The sequence below is a fragment of the Pseudophryne corroboree genome, unplaced genomic scaffold, assembly GCF_028390025.1.
Source record: "Pseudophryne corroboree isolate aPseCor3 unplaced genomic scaffold, aPseCor3.hap2 scaffold_1085, whole genome shotgun sequence".
NCBI classification, from domain to species: Eukaryota; Metazoa; Chordata; class Amphibia; order Anura; family Myobatrachidae; genus Pseudophryne; species Pseudophryne corroboree.
This window is the reverse complement of record NW_026967711.1, coordinates 26,458-37,023: the sequence shown is the minus strand read 5'-3', so window position 1 is coordinate 37,023 and position 10,566 is coordinate 26,458. Positions and strand designations below refer to the sequence as shown.

The window sequence follows — 10,566 nt, the reverse complement described above, 5'->3', positions numbered from 1 at the left end:
GAATTTCAATGATGCATTGGGGCAACGATTTTGTGAGAAACATCTTCACCCTTAAATAAAGATTTTCTTAATTCCTTACCTGTGTGCTAATTAGATATCACCTTGTTTTCACATTAAACAGACTTCCACATGAGAAAGCAGCAAGGATGCAGTGGCGTTAATGTTTCCTGGTGTCAACCTGTATTATTTCAGTAGAAATTGAAATGAGGATGCATCTTGCTGCCTTTCCAATGAAGCAAGTTTAATTTAGTAATAGGTGAAAAACCATCCCTACAAAGGTGTTAATCAGAGACTTGGCTTTGTGGACACTTTTCAGAGAACAAATTTGTTAGCATAAAAATAAAGCCAGAAAATGAAGAGCTGTTTAATCACTCAATTGGATTTTTTTTGCCAGCATATTTCTTTTTCTCTGCAACCCACTGCTAAATTGTGCTTCCTATCTGTTTTTATAAAATCACTGAATCAAATCTAACTCTGATTACATCAGAGAAGGCCAGGTACCCTACACCATAACAGGGGGTTTGAAAATTTGACTTGTCTACTTAAAGATCACCAAAATCTGATAACAAGGTCAATTACGTCCCTGGGTGGGATTGAACCACCAACCTTTTGGTTAGTAGCCAGACACACTAACCAATTGTGCCACAGAGACACTTTGTAAAAATTATATACTGACAAAGGCTAATAAGCATACATCTAGAACGTTTCCTAGAAAAACTTTAAAAAGTCAATAATCTGGAGAGTTTTTGTAAGATGTTTCTTCCATCAACCAACGAAGAAACACATTGGTACTTTCCCATGATGAGTGAGTGCTTCAGGATCTCTTGCACTTATATGTGCAGCAGAGTACTGCAATGGAAGCATGCTGGGCCCATAACCCAGAGGTAGGCAGATTGAAACTATCCTTTGCTATATGCATTTTTTTTTGTTAATTTAAGTAATCAAAACTGGGATTGATATTTTTGCTCTTTTATTTTTACTTAAAGTACAATAACTTTTACCATTTTAATTTGTTTTAATAGTATATTGACAGTATAGTTTTCTTTAAAAAATCCACTTAATTTTCTTTACCCTATTATTAAAAGGGTAATTGACAAAAACAAACTACATTGTCACCAGAAGAGCAATACAAAATGTACAAGTGATATATTAAAATCATCTTTCCAGCTTGAATTTCAATGATGCATTGGGGCAACGATTTTGTGAGAAACATCTTCACCCTTAAATAAAGATTTTCTTAATTCCTTACCTGTGTGCTAATTAGATATCACCTTGTTTTCACATTAAGCAGACTTCTACATGAGAAAGCAGCAAGGATGCAGTGGCGTTAATGTTTCCTGGTGTCAACCTGTATTATTTCAGTATACATTGAAATGAGGATGCATCTTGCTGCCTTTCCAATGAAGCAAGTTTAATTTAGTAATAGGTGAAAAACCATCCCTACAAAGGTGTTAATCAGAGACTTGGCTTTGTGGACACTTTTCAGAGAACAAATTTGTTAGCATAAAAATAAAGCCAGAAAATGAAGAGCTGTTTAATCACTCAATTGGATTTTTTTTGCCAGCATATTTCTTTTTCTCTGCAACCCACTGCTAAATTGTGCTTCCTAGCTGTTTTTATAAAATCAATGAATCAAATCTAACTCTGATTACATCAGAGAAGGCCAGGTACCCTACACCAGAACAGGGGGTTTGAAATTTTGACTTGTCTACTTAAAGATCACCAAAATCTGATAACAAGGTCAATTACGTCCCTGGTTGGGATTGAACCACCAACCATTTGGTTAGTAGCCGGACACACTAACCGATTGCGCCACAGAGACACTTTGCAAAATGCACATACTGACAAAGGCTAATAAGCATACATCTAGAACGTTTCCTAGAAAGACTTTAAAAAGTCAATAATCTGGAGAGTTTTTGTAAAATGTTTCTTCCATCAACCAACGAAGAAACACATTGGTACTTTCCCATGATGAGTGAGTGCTTCAGGATCTCTTGCACTTACATGTGCAGCAGAGTACTGCAATGGAAGCATGCTGGGCCCATAACCCAGAGGTAGGCAGATTGAAACTATCCTTTGCTATATGCATTTTTTTTGTTAATTTAAGTAATCAAAACTGGGATTGATATTTTGCTCTTTTATTTTTACTTGAAGTACAATAACTTTTACCATTTTAATTTGTTTGAATAGTATATTGACAGTATAGTTTTCTTTAAAAAAATCCACTTAATTTTCTTTACCCTATTATTAAAAGGGTAATTGACAAAAACAAACTACATTGTCACCAGAAGAGCAATACAAAATGTACAAGTGATATATTAAAATCATCTTTCCAGCTTGAATTTCAATGATGCATTGGGGCAACGATTTTGTGAGAAACATCTTCACCCTTAAATAAAGATTTTCTTAATTCCTTACCTGTGTGCTAATTAGATATCACCTTGTTTTCACATTAAACAGACTTCTACATGAGAAAGCAGCAAGGATGCAGTGGCGTTAATGTTTCCTGGTGTCAACCTGTATTATTTCAGTAGACATTGAAATGAGGATGCATCTTGCTGCCTTTCCAATGAAGCAAGTTTAATTTAGTAATAGGTGAAAAACCATCCCTACAAAGGTGTTAATCAGAGACTTGGCTTTGTGGACACTTTTCAGAGAACAAATTTGTTAGCATAAAAATAAAGCCAGAAAATGAAGAGCTGTTTAATCACTCAATTGGATTTTTTTTGCCAGCATATTTCTTTTTCTCTGCAACCCACTGCTAAATTGTGCTTCCTAGCTGTTTTTATAAAATCAATGAATCAAATCTAACTCTGATTACATCAGAGAAGGCCAGGTACCCTACACCAGAACAGGGGGTTTGAAATTTTGACTTGTCTACTTAAAGATCACCAAAATCTGATAACAAGGTCAATTACGTCCCTGGGTGGGATTCAACCACCAACCATTTGGTTAGTAGCTGGACACACTAACCAATTGCGCCACAGAGACACTTTGCAAAAAGCACATACTGACAAAGGCTAATAAGCATACATCTAGAACGTTTCCTAGAAAAACTTTAAAAAGTCAATAATCTGGAGAGTTTTTGTAAGATGTTTCTTCCATCAACCAACAAAGAAACACATTGGTACTTTCCCATGATGACTGAGTGCTTCAGGATCTCTTGCACTTACATGTGCAGCAGAGTACTGCAATGGAAGCATGCTGGGCCCATAACCCAGAGGTAGGCAGATTGAAACTATCCTTTGCTATATGCATTTTTTTTGTTAATTTAAGTAATCAAAACTGGGATTGATATTTTTGCTCTTTTATTTTTACTTACCATTTTAATTTGTTTTAATAGTATATTGACAGTATAGTTTTCTTTAAAAAATCCACTTAATTTTCTTTACCCTATTATTAAAAGGGTAATTGACAAAAACAAACTACATTGTCACCAGAAGAGCAATACAAAATGTACAAGTGATATATTAAAATCATCTTTCCAGCTTGAATTTCAATGATGCATTGGGGCAACGATTTTGTGAGAAACATCTTCACCCTTAAATAAAGATTTTCTTAATTCCTTACCTGTGTGCTAATTAGATATCACCTTGTTTTCACATTAAACAGACTTCCACATGAGAAAGCAGCAAGGATGCTGTGGCGTTAATGTTTCCTGGTGTCAACCCGTATTATTTCAGTAGACATTGAAATGAGGATGCATCTTGCTGCCTTTCCAATGAAGCAAGTTTAATTTAGTAATAGGTGAAAAACCATCCCTACAAAGGTGTTAATCAGAGACTTGGCTTTGTGGACACTTTTCAGAGAACAAATTTGTTAGCATAAAAATAAAGCCAGAAAATGAAGAGCTGTTTAATCACTCAATTGGATTTTTTTGCCAGCATATTTCTTTTTCTCTGCAACCCACTGCTAAATTGTGCTTCCTAGCTGTTTTTATAAAATCACTGAATCAAATCTAACTCTGATTACATCAGAGAAGGCCAGGTACCCTACACCATAAGAGGGGGTTTGAAATTTTGACTTGTCTACTTAAAGATCACCAAAATCTGATAACAAGGTCAATTACGTCCCTGGGTTGGATTGAACCACCAACCTTTTGGTTAGTAGCCAGACACACTAACCAATTGCGCCACAGAGACACTTTGTAAAAATTATATACTGACAAAGGCTAATAAGCATACATCTAGAACATTTCCTAGAAAAACTTTAAAAAGTCAATAATCTGGAGAGTTTTTGTAAGATGTTTCTTCCATCAACCAACGAAGAAACACATTGGTACTTTCCCATGATGAGTGAGTGCTTCAGGATCTCTTGCACTTATATGTGCAGCAGAGTACTGCAATGGAAGCATCCTGGGCCCATAACCCAGAGGTAGGCAGATTGAAACTATCCTTTGCTATATGCATTTTTTTTTGTTAATTTAAGTAATCAAAACTGGGATTGATATTTTTGCTCTTTTATTTTTACTTAAAGTACAATAACTTTTACCATTTTAATTTGTTTTAATAGTATATTGACAGTATAGTTTTCTTTAAAAAATCCACTTAATTTTCTTTACCCTATTATTAAAAGGGTAATTGACAAAAACAAACTACATTGTCACCAGAAGAGCAATACAAAATGTACAAGTGATATATTAAAATCATCTTTCCAGCTTGAATTTCAATGATGCATTGGGGCAACGATTTTGTGAGAAACATCTTCACCCTTAAATAAAGATTTTCTTAATTCCTTACCTGTGTGCTAATTAGATATCACCTTGTTTTCACATTAAACAGACTTCTACATGAGAAAGCAGCAAGGATGCAGTGGCGTTAATGTTTCCTGGTGTCAACCTGTATTATTTCAGTAGACATTGAAATGAGGATGCATCTTGCTGCCTTTCCAATGAAGCAAGTTTAATTTAGTAATAGGTGAAAAACCATCCCTACAAAGGTGTTAATCAGAGACTTGGCTTTGTGGACACTTTTCAGAGAACAAATTTGTTAGCATAAAAATAAAGCCAGAAAATGAAGAGCTGTTTAATCACTCAATTGGATTTTTTTTGCCAGCATATTTCTTTTTCTCTGCAACCCACTGCTAAATTGTGCTTCCTAGCTGTTTTTATAAAATCAATGAATCAAATCTAACTCTGATTACATCAGAGAAGGCCAGGTACCCTACACCAGAACAGGGGGTTTGAAATTTTGACTTGTCTACTTAAAGATCACCAAAATCTGATAACAAGGTCAATTACGTCCCTGGTTGGGATTGAACCACCAACCATTTGGTTAGTAGCCGGACACACTAACCGATTGCGCCACAGAGACACTTTGCAAAATGCACATACTGACAAAGGCTAATAAGCATACATCTAGAACGTTTCCTAGAAAGACTTTAAAAAGTCAATAATCTGGAGAGTTTTTGTAAAATGTTTCTTCCATCAACCAACGAAGAAACACATTGGTACTTTCCCATGATGAGTGAGTGCTTCAGGATCTCTTGCACTTACATGTGCAGCAGAGTACTGCAATGGAAGCAAGCTGGGCCCATAACCCAGAGGTAGGCAGATTGAAACTATCCTTTGCTATATGCATTTTTTTTGTTAATTTAAGTAATCAAAACTGGGATTGATATTTTGCTATTTTATTTTTACTTGAAGTACAATAACTTTTACCATTTTAATTTGTTTGAATAGTATATTGACAGTATAGTTTTCTTTAAAAAAATCCACTTAATTTTCTTTACCCTATTATTAAAAGGGTAATTGACAAAAACAAACTACATTGTCACCAGAAGAGCAATACAAAATGTACAAGTGATATATTAAAATCATCTTTCCAGCTTGAATTTCAATGATGCATTGGGGCAACGATTTTGTGAGAAACATCTTCACCCTTAAATAAAGATTTTCTTAATTCCTTACCTGTGTGCTAATTAGATATCACCTTGTTTTCACATTAAACAGACTTCTACATGAGAAAGCAGCAAGGATGCAGTGGCGTTAATGTTTCCTGGTGTCAACCTGTATTATTTCAGTAGACATTGAAATGAGGATGCATCTTGCTGCCTTTCCAATGAAGCAAGTTTAATTTAGTAATAGGTGAAAAACCATCCCTACAAAGGTGTTAATCAGAGACTTGGCTTTGTGGACACTTTTCAGAGAACAAATTTGTTAGCATAAAAATAAAGCCAGAAAATGAAGAGCTGTTTAATCACTCAATTGGATTTTTTTTGCCAGCATATTTCTTTTTCTCTGCAACCCACTGCTAAATTGTGCTTCCTAGCTGTTTTTATAAAATCAATGAATCAAATCTAACTCTGATTACATCAGAGAAGGCCAGGTACCCTACACCAGAACAGGGGGTTTGAAATTTTGACTTGTCTACTTAAAGATCACCAAAATCTGATAACAAGGTCAATTACGTCCCTGGGTGGGATTCAACCACCAACCATTTGGTTAGTAGCTGGACACACTAACCAATTGCGCCACAGAGACACTTTGCAAAAAGCACATACTGACAAAGGCTAATAAGCATACATCTAGAACGTTTCCTAAAAAAACTTTAAAAAGTCAATAATCTGGAGAGTTTTTGTAAGATGTTTCTTCCATCAACCAACAAAGAAACACATTGGTACTTTCCCATGATGACTGAGTGCTTCAGGATCTCTTGCACTTACATGTGCAGCAGAGTACTGCAATGGAAGCATGCTGGGCCCATAACCCAGAGGTAGGCAGATTGAAACTATCCTTTGCTATATGCATTTTTTTTGTTCATTTAAGTAATCAAAACTGGGATTGATATTTTTGCTCTTTTATTTTTACTTACCATTTTAATTTGTTTTAATAGTATATTGACAGTATAGTTTTCTTTAAAAAATCCACTTAATTTTCTTTACCCTATTATTAAAAGGGTAATTGACAAAAACAAACTACATTGTCACCAGAAGAGCAATACAAAATGTACAAGTGATATATTAAAATCATCTTTCCAGCTTGAATTTCAATGATGCATTGGGGCAACGATTTTGTGAGAAACATCTTCACCCTTAAATAAAGATTTTCTTAATTCCTTACCTGTGTGCTAATTAGATATCACCTTGTTTTCACATTAAACAGACTTCCACATGAGAAAGCAGCAAGGATGCTGTGGCGTTAATGTTTCCTGGTGTCAACCCGTATTATTTCAGTAGACATTGAAATGAGGATGCATCTTGCTGCCTTTCCAATGAAGCAAGTTTAATTTAGTAATAGGTGAAAAACCATCCCTACAAAGGTGTTAATCAGAGACTTGGCTTTGTGGACACTTTTCAGAGAACAAATTTGTTAGCATAAAAATAAAGCCAGAAAATGAAGAGCTGTTTAATCACTCAATTGGATTTTTTTGCCAGCATATTTCTTTTTCTCTGCAACCCACTGCTAAATTGTGCTTCCTAGCTGTTTTTATAAAATCACTGAATCAAATCTAACTCTGATTACATCAGAGAAGGCCAGGTACCCTACACCATAAGAGGGGGTTTGAAATTTTGACTTGTCTACTTAAAGATCACCAAAATCTGATAACAAGGTCAATTACGTCCCTGGGTTGGATTGAACCACCAACCTTTTGGTTAGTAGCCAGACACACTAACCAATTGCGCCACAGAGACACTTTGTAAAAATTATATACTGACAAAGGCTAATAAGCATACATCTAGAACATTTCCTAGAAAAACTTTAAAAAGTCAATAATCTGGAGAGTTTTTGTAAGATGTTTCTTCCATCAACCAACGAAGAAACACATTGGTACTTTCCCATGATGAGTGAGTGCTTCAGGATCTCTTGCACTTATATGTGCAGCAGAGTACTGCAATGGAAGCATCCTGGGCCCATAACCCAGAGGTAGGCAGATTGAAACTATCCTTTGCTATATGCATTTTTTTTTGTTAATTTAAGTAATCAAAACTGGGATTGATATTTTTGCTCTTTTATTTTTACTTAAAGTACAATAACTTTTACCATTTTAATTTGTTTTAATAGTATATTGACAGTATAGTTTTCTTTAAAAAATCCACTTAATTTTCTTTACCCTATTATTAAAAGGGTAATTGACAAAAACAAACTACATTGTCACCAGAAGAGCAATACAAAATGTACAAGTGATATATTAAAATCATCTTTCCAGCTTGAATTTCAATGATGCATTGGGGCAACGATTTTGTGAGAAACATCTTCACCCTTAAATAAAGATTTTCTTAATTCCTTACCTGTGTGCTAATTAGATATCACCTTGTTTTCACATTAAACAGACTTCTACATGAGAAAGCAGCAAGGATGCAGTGGCGTTAATGTTTCCTGGTGTCAACCTGTATTATTTCAGTAGACATTGAAATGAGGATGCATCTTGCTGCCTTTCCAATGAAGCAAGTTTAATTTAGTAATAGGTGAAAAACCATCCCTACAAAGGTGTTAATCAGAGACTTGGCTTTGTGGACACTTTTCAGAGAACAAATTTGTTAGCATAAAAATAAAGCCAGAAAATGAAGAGCTGTTTAATCACTCAATTGGATTTTTTTTGCCAGCATATTTCTTTTTCTCTGCAACCCACTGCTAAATTGTGCTTCCTAGCTGTTTTTATAAAATCAATGAATCAAATCTAACTCTGATTACATCAGAGAAGGCCAGGTACCCTACACCAGAACAGGGGGTTTGAAATTTTGACTTGTCTACTTAAAGATCACCAAAATCTGATAACAAGGTCAATTACGTCCCTGGTTGGGATTGAACCACCAACCATTTGGTTAGTAGCCGGACACACTAACCAATTGCGCCACAGAGACACTTTGCAAAATGCACATACTGACAAAGGCTAATAAGCATACATCTAGAACGTTTCCTAGAAAGACTTTAAAAAGTCAATAATCTGGAGAGTTTTTGTAAAATGTTTCTTCCATCAACCAACGAATAAACACATTGGTACTTTCCCATGATGAGTGAGTGCTTCAGGATCTCTTGCACTTACATGTGCAGCAGAGTACTGCAATGGAAGCAAGCTGGGCCCATAACCCAGAGGTAGGCAGATTGAAACTATCCTTTGCTATATGCATTTTTTTTGTTAATTTAAGTAATCAAAACTGGGATTGATATTTTGCTCTTTTATTTTTACTTGAAGTACAATAACTTTTACCATTTTAATTTGTTTGAATAGTATATTGACAGTATAGTTTTCTTTAAAAAAATCCACTTAATTTTCTTTACCCTATTATTAAAAGGGTAATTGACAAAAACAAACTACATTGTCACCAGAAGAGCAATACAAAATGTACAAGTGATATATTAAAATCATCTTTCCAGCTTGAATTTCAATGATGCATTGGGGCAACGATTTTGTGAGAAACATCTTCACCCTTAAATAAAGATTTTCTTAATTCCTTACCTGTGTGCTAATTAGATATCACCTTGTTTTCACATTAAACAGACTTCTACATGAGAAAGCAGCAAGGATGAAGTGGCGTTAATGTTTCCTGGTGTCAACCTGTATTATTTCAGTAGACATTGAAATGAGGATGCATCTTGCTGCCTTTCCAATGAAGCAAGTTTAATTTAGTAATAGGTGAAAAACCATCCCTACAAAGGTGTTAATCAGAGACTTGGCTTTGTGGACACTTTTCAGAGAACAAATTTGTTAGCATAAAAATAAAGCCAGAAAATGAAGAGCTGTTTAATCACTCAATTGGATTTTTTTTGCCAGCATATTTCTTTTTCTCTGCAACCCACTGCTAAATTGTGCTTCCTAGCTGTTTTTATAAAATCAATGAATCAAATCTAACTCTGATTACATCAGAGAAGGCCAGGTACCCTACACCAGAACAGGGGGTTTGAAATTTTGACTTGTCTACTTAAAGATCACCAAAATCTGATAACAAGGTCAATTACGTCCCTGGTTGGGATTGAACCACCAACCATTTGGTTAGTAGCCAGACATACTAACCAATTGCGCCACAGAGACACGTTGCAAAAAGCACATACTGACAAAGGCTAATAAGCATACATCTAGAACGTTTCCTAGAAAAACTTTAAAAAGTCAATAATCTGGAGAGTTTTTGTAAGATGTTTCTTCCATCAACCAACGAAGAAACACATTGGTACTTTCCCATGATGAGTGAGTGCTTCAGGATCTCTTGCACTTACATGTGCAGCAGAGTACTGCAATGGAAGCATGCTGGGCCCATAACCCAGAGGTAGGCAGATTGAAACTATCCTTTGCTATATGCATTTTTTTTTGTTAATTTAAGTAATCAAAACTGGGATTGATATTTTTGCTCTTTTATTTTTACTTAAAGTACAATAACTTTTACCATTTTAATTTGTTTTAATAGTATATTGACAGTATAGTTTTCTTTAAAAAATCCACTTAATTTTCTTTACCCTATTATTAAAAGGGTAATTAACAAAAACAAACTACATTGTCACCAGAAGAGCAATACAAAATGTACAAGTGATATATTAAAATCATCTTTCCAGCTTGAATTTCAATGATGCATTGGGGCAACGATTTTGTGAGAAACATCTTCACCCTTAAATAAAGATTTTCTTAATTCCTT

At 34.9% G+C, this 10,566-nt stretch overlaps 3 non-coding genes across 3 annotated transcripts; all 3 read right to left on the bottom strand.

Annotated features, from left to right (window-relative positions):
- Positions 1-578: 578 nt before the first annotated feature.
- TRNAS-ACU (transfer RNA serine (anticodon ACU)) lies at positions 579-652 on the bottom strand. Its single transcript has one exon. It is a non-coding gene; the product is annotated as a tRNA-Ser (tRNA).
- Positions 653-4,068: 3,416 nt separating this feature from the next.
- On the bottom strand, positions 4,069-4,142 carry TRNAS-ACU (transfer RNA serine (anticodon ACU)). Its single transcript has one exon. It is a non-coding gene; the product is annotated as a tRNA-Ser (tRNA).
- A 3,416-nt stretch (positions 4,143-7,558) lies between these two features.
- On the bottom strand, positions 7,559-7,632 carry TRNAS-ACU (transfer RNA serine (anticodon ACU)). The gene has a single exon. It is a non-coding gene; the product is annotated as a tRNA-Ser (tRNA).
- Positions 7,633-10,566: the final 2,934 nt, after the last annotated feature.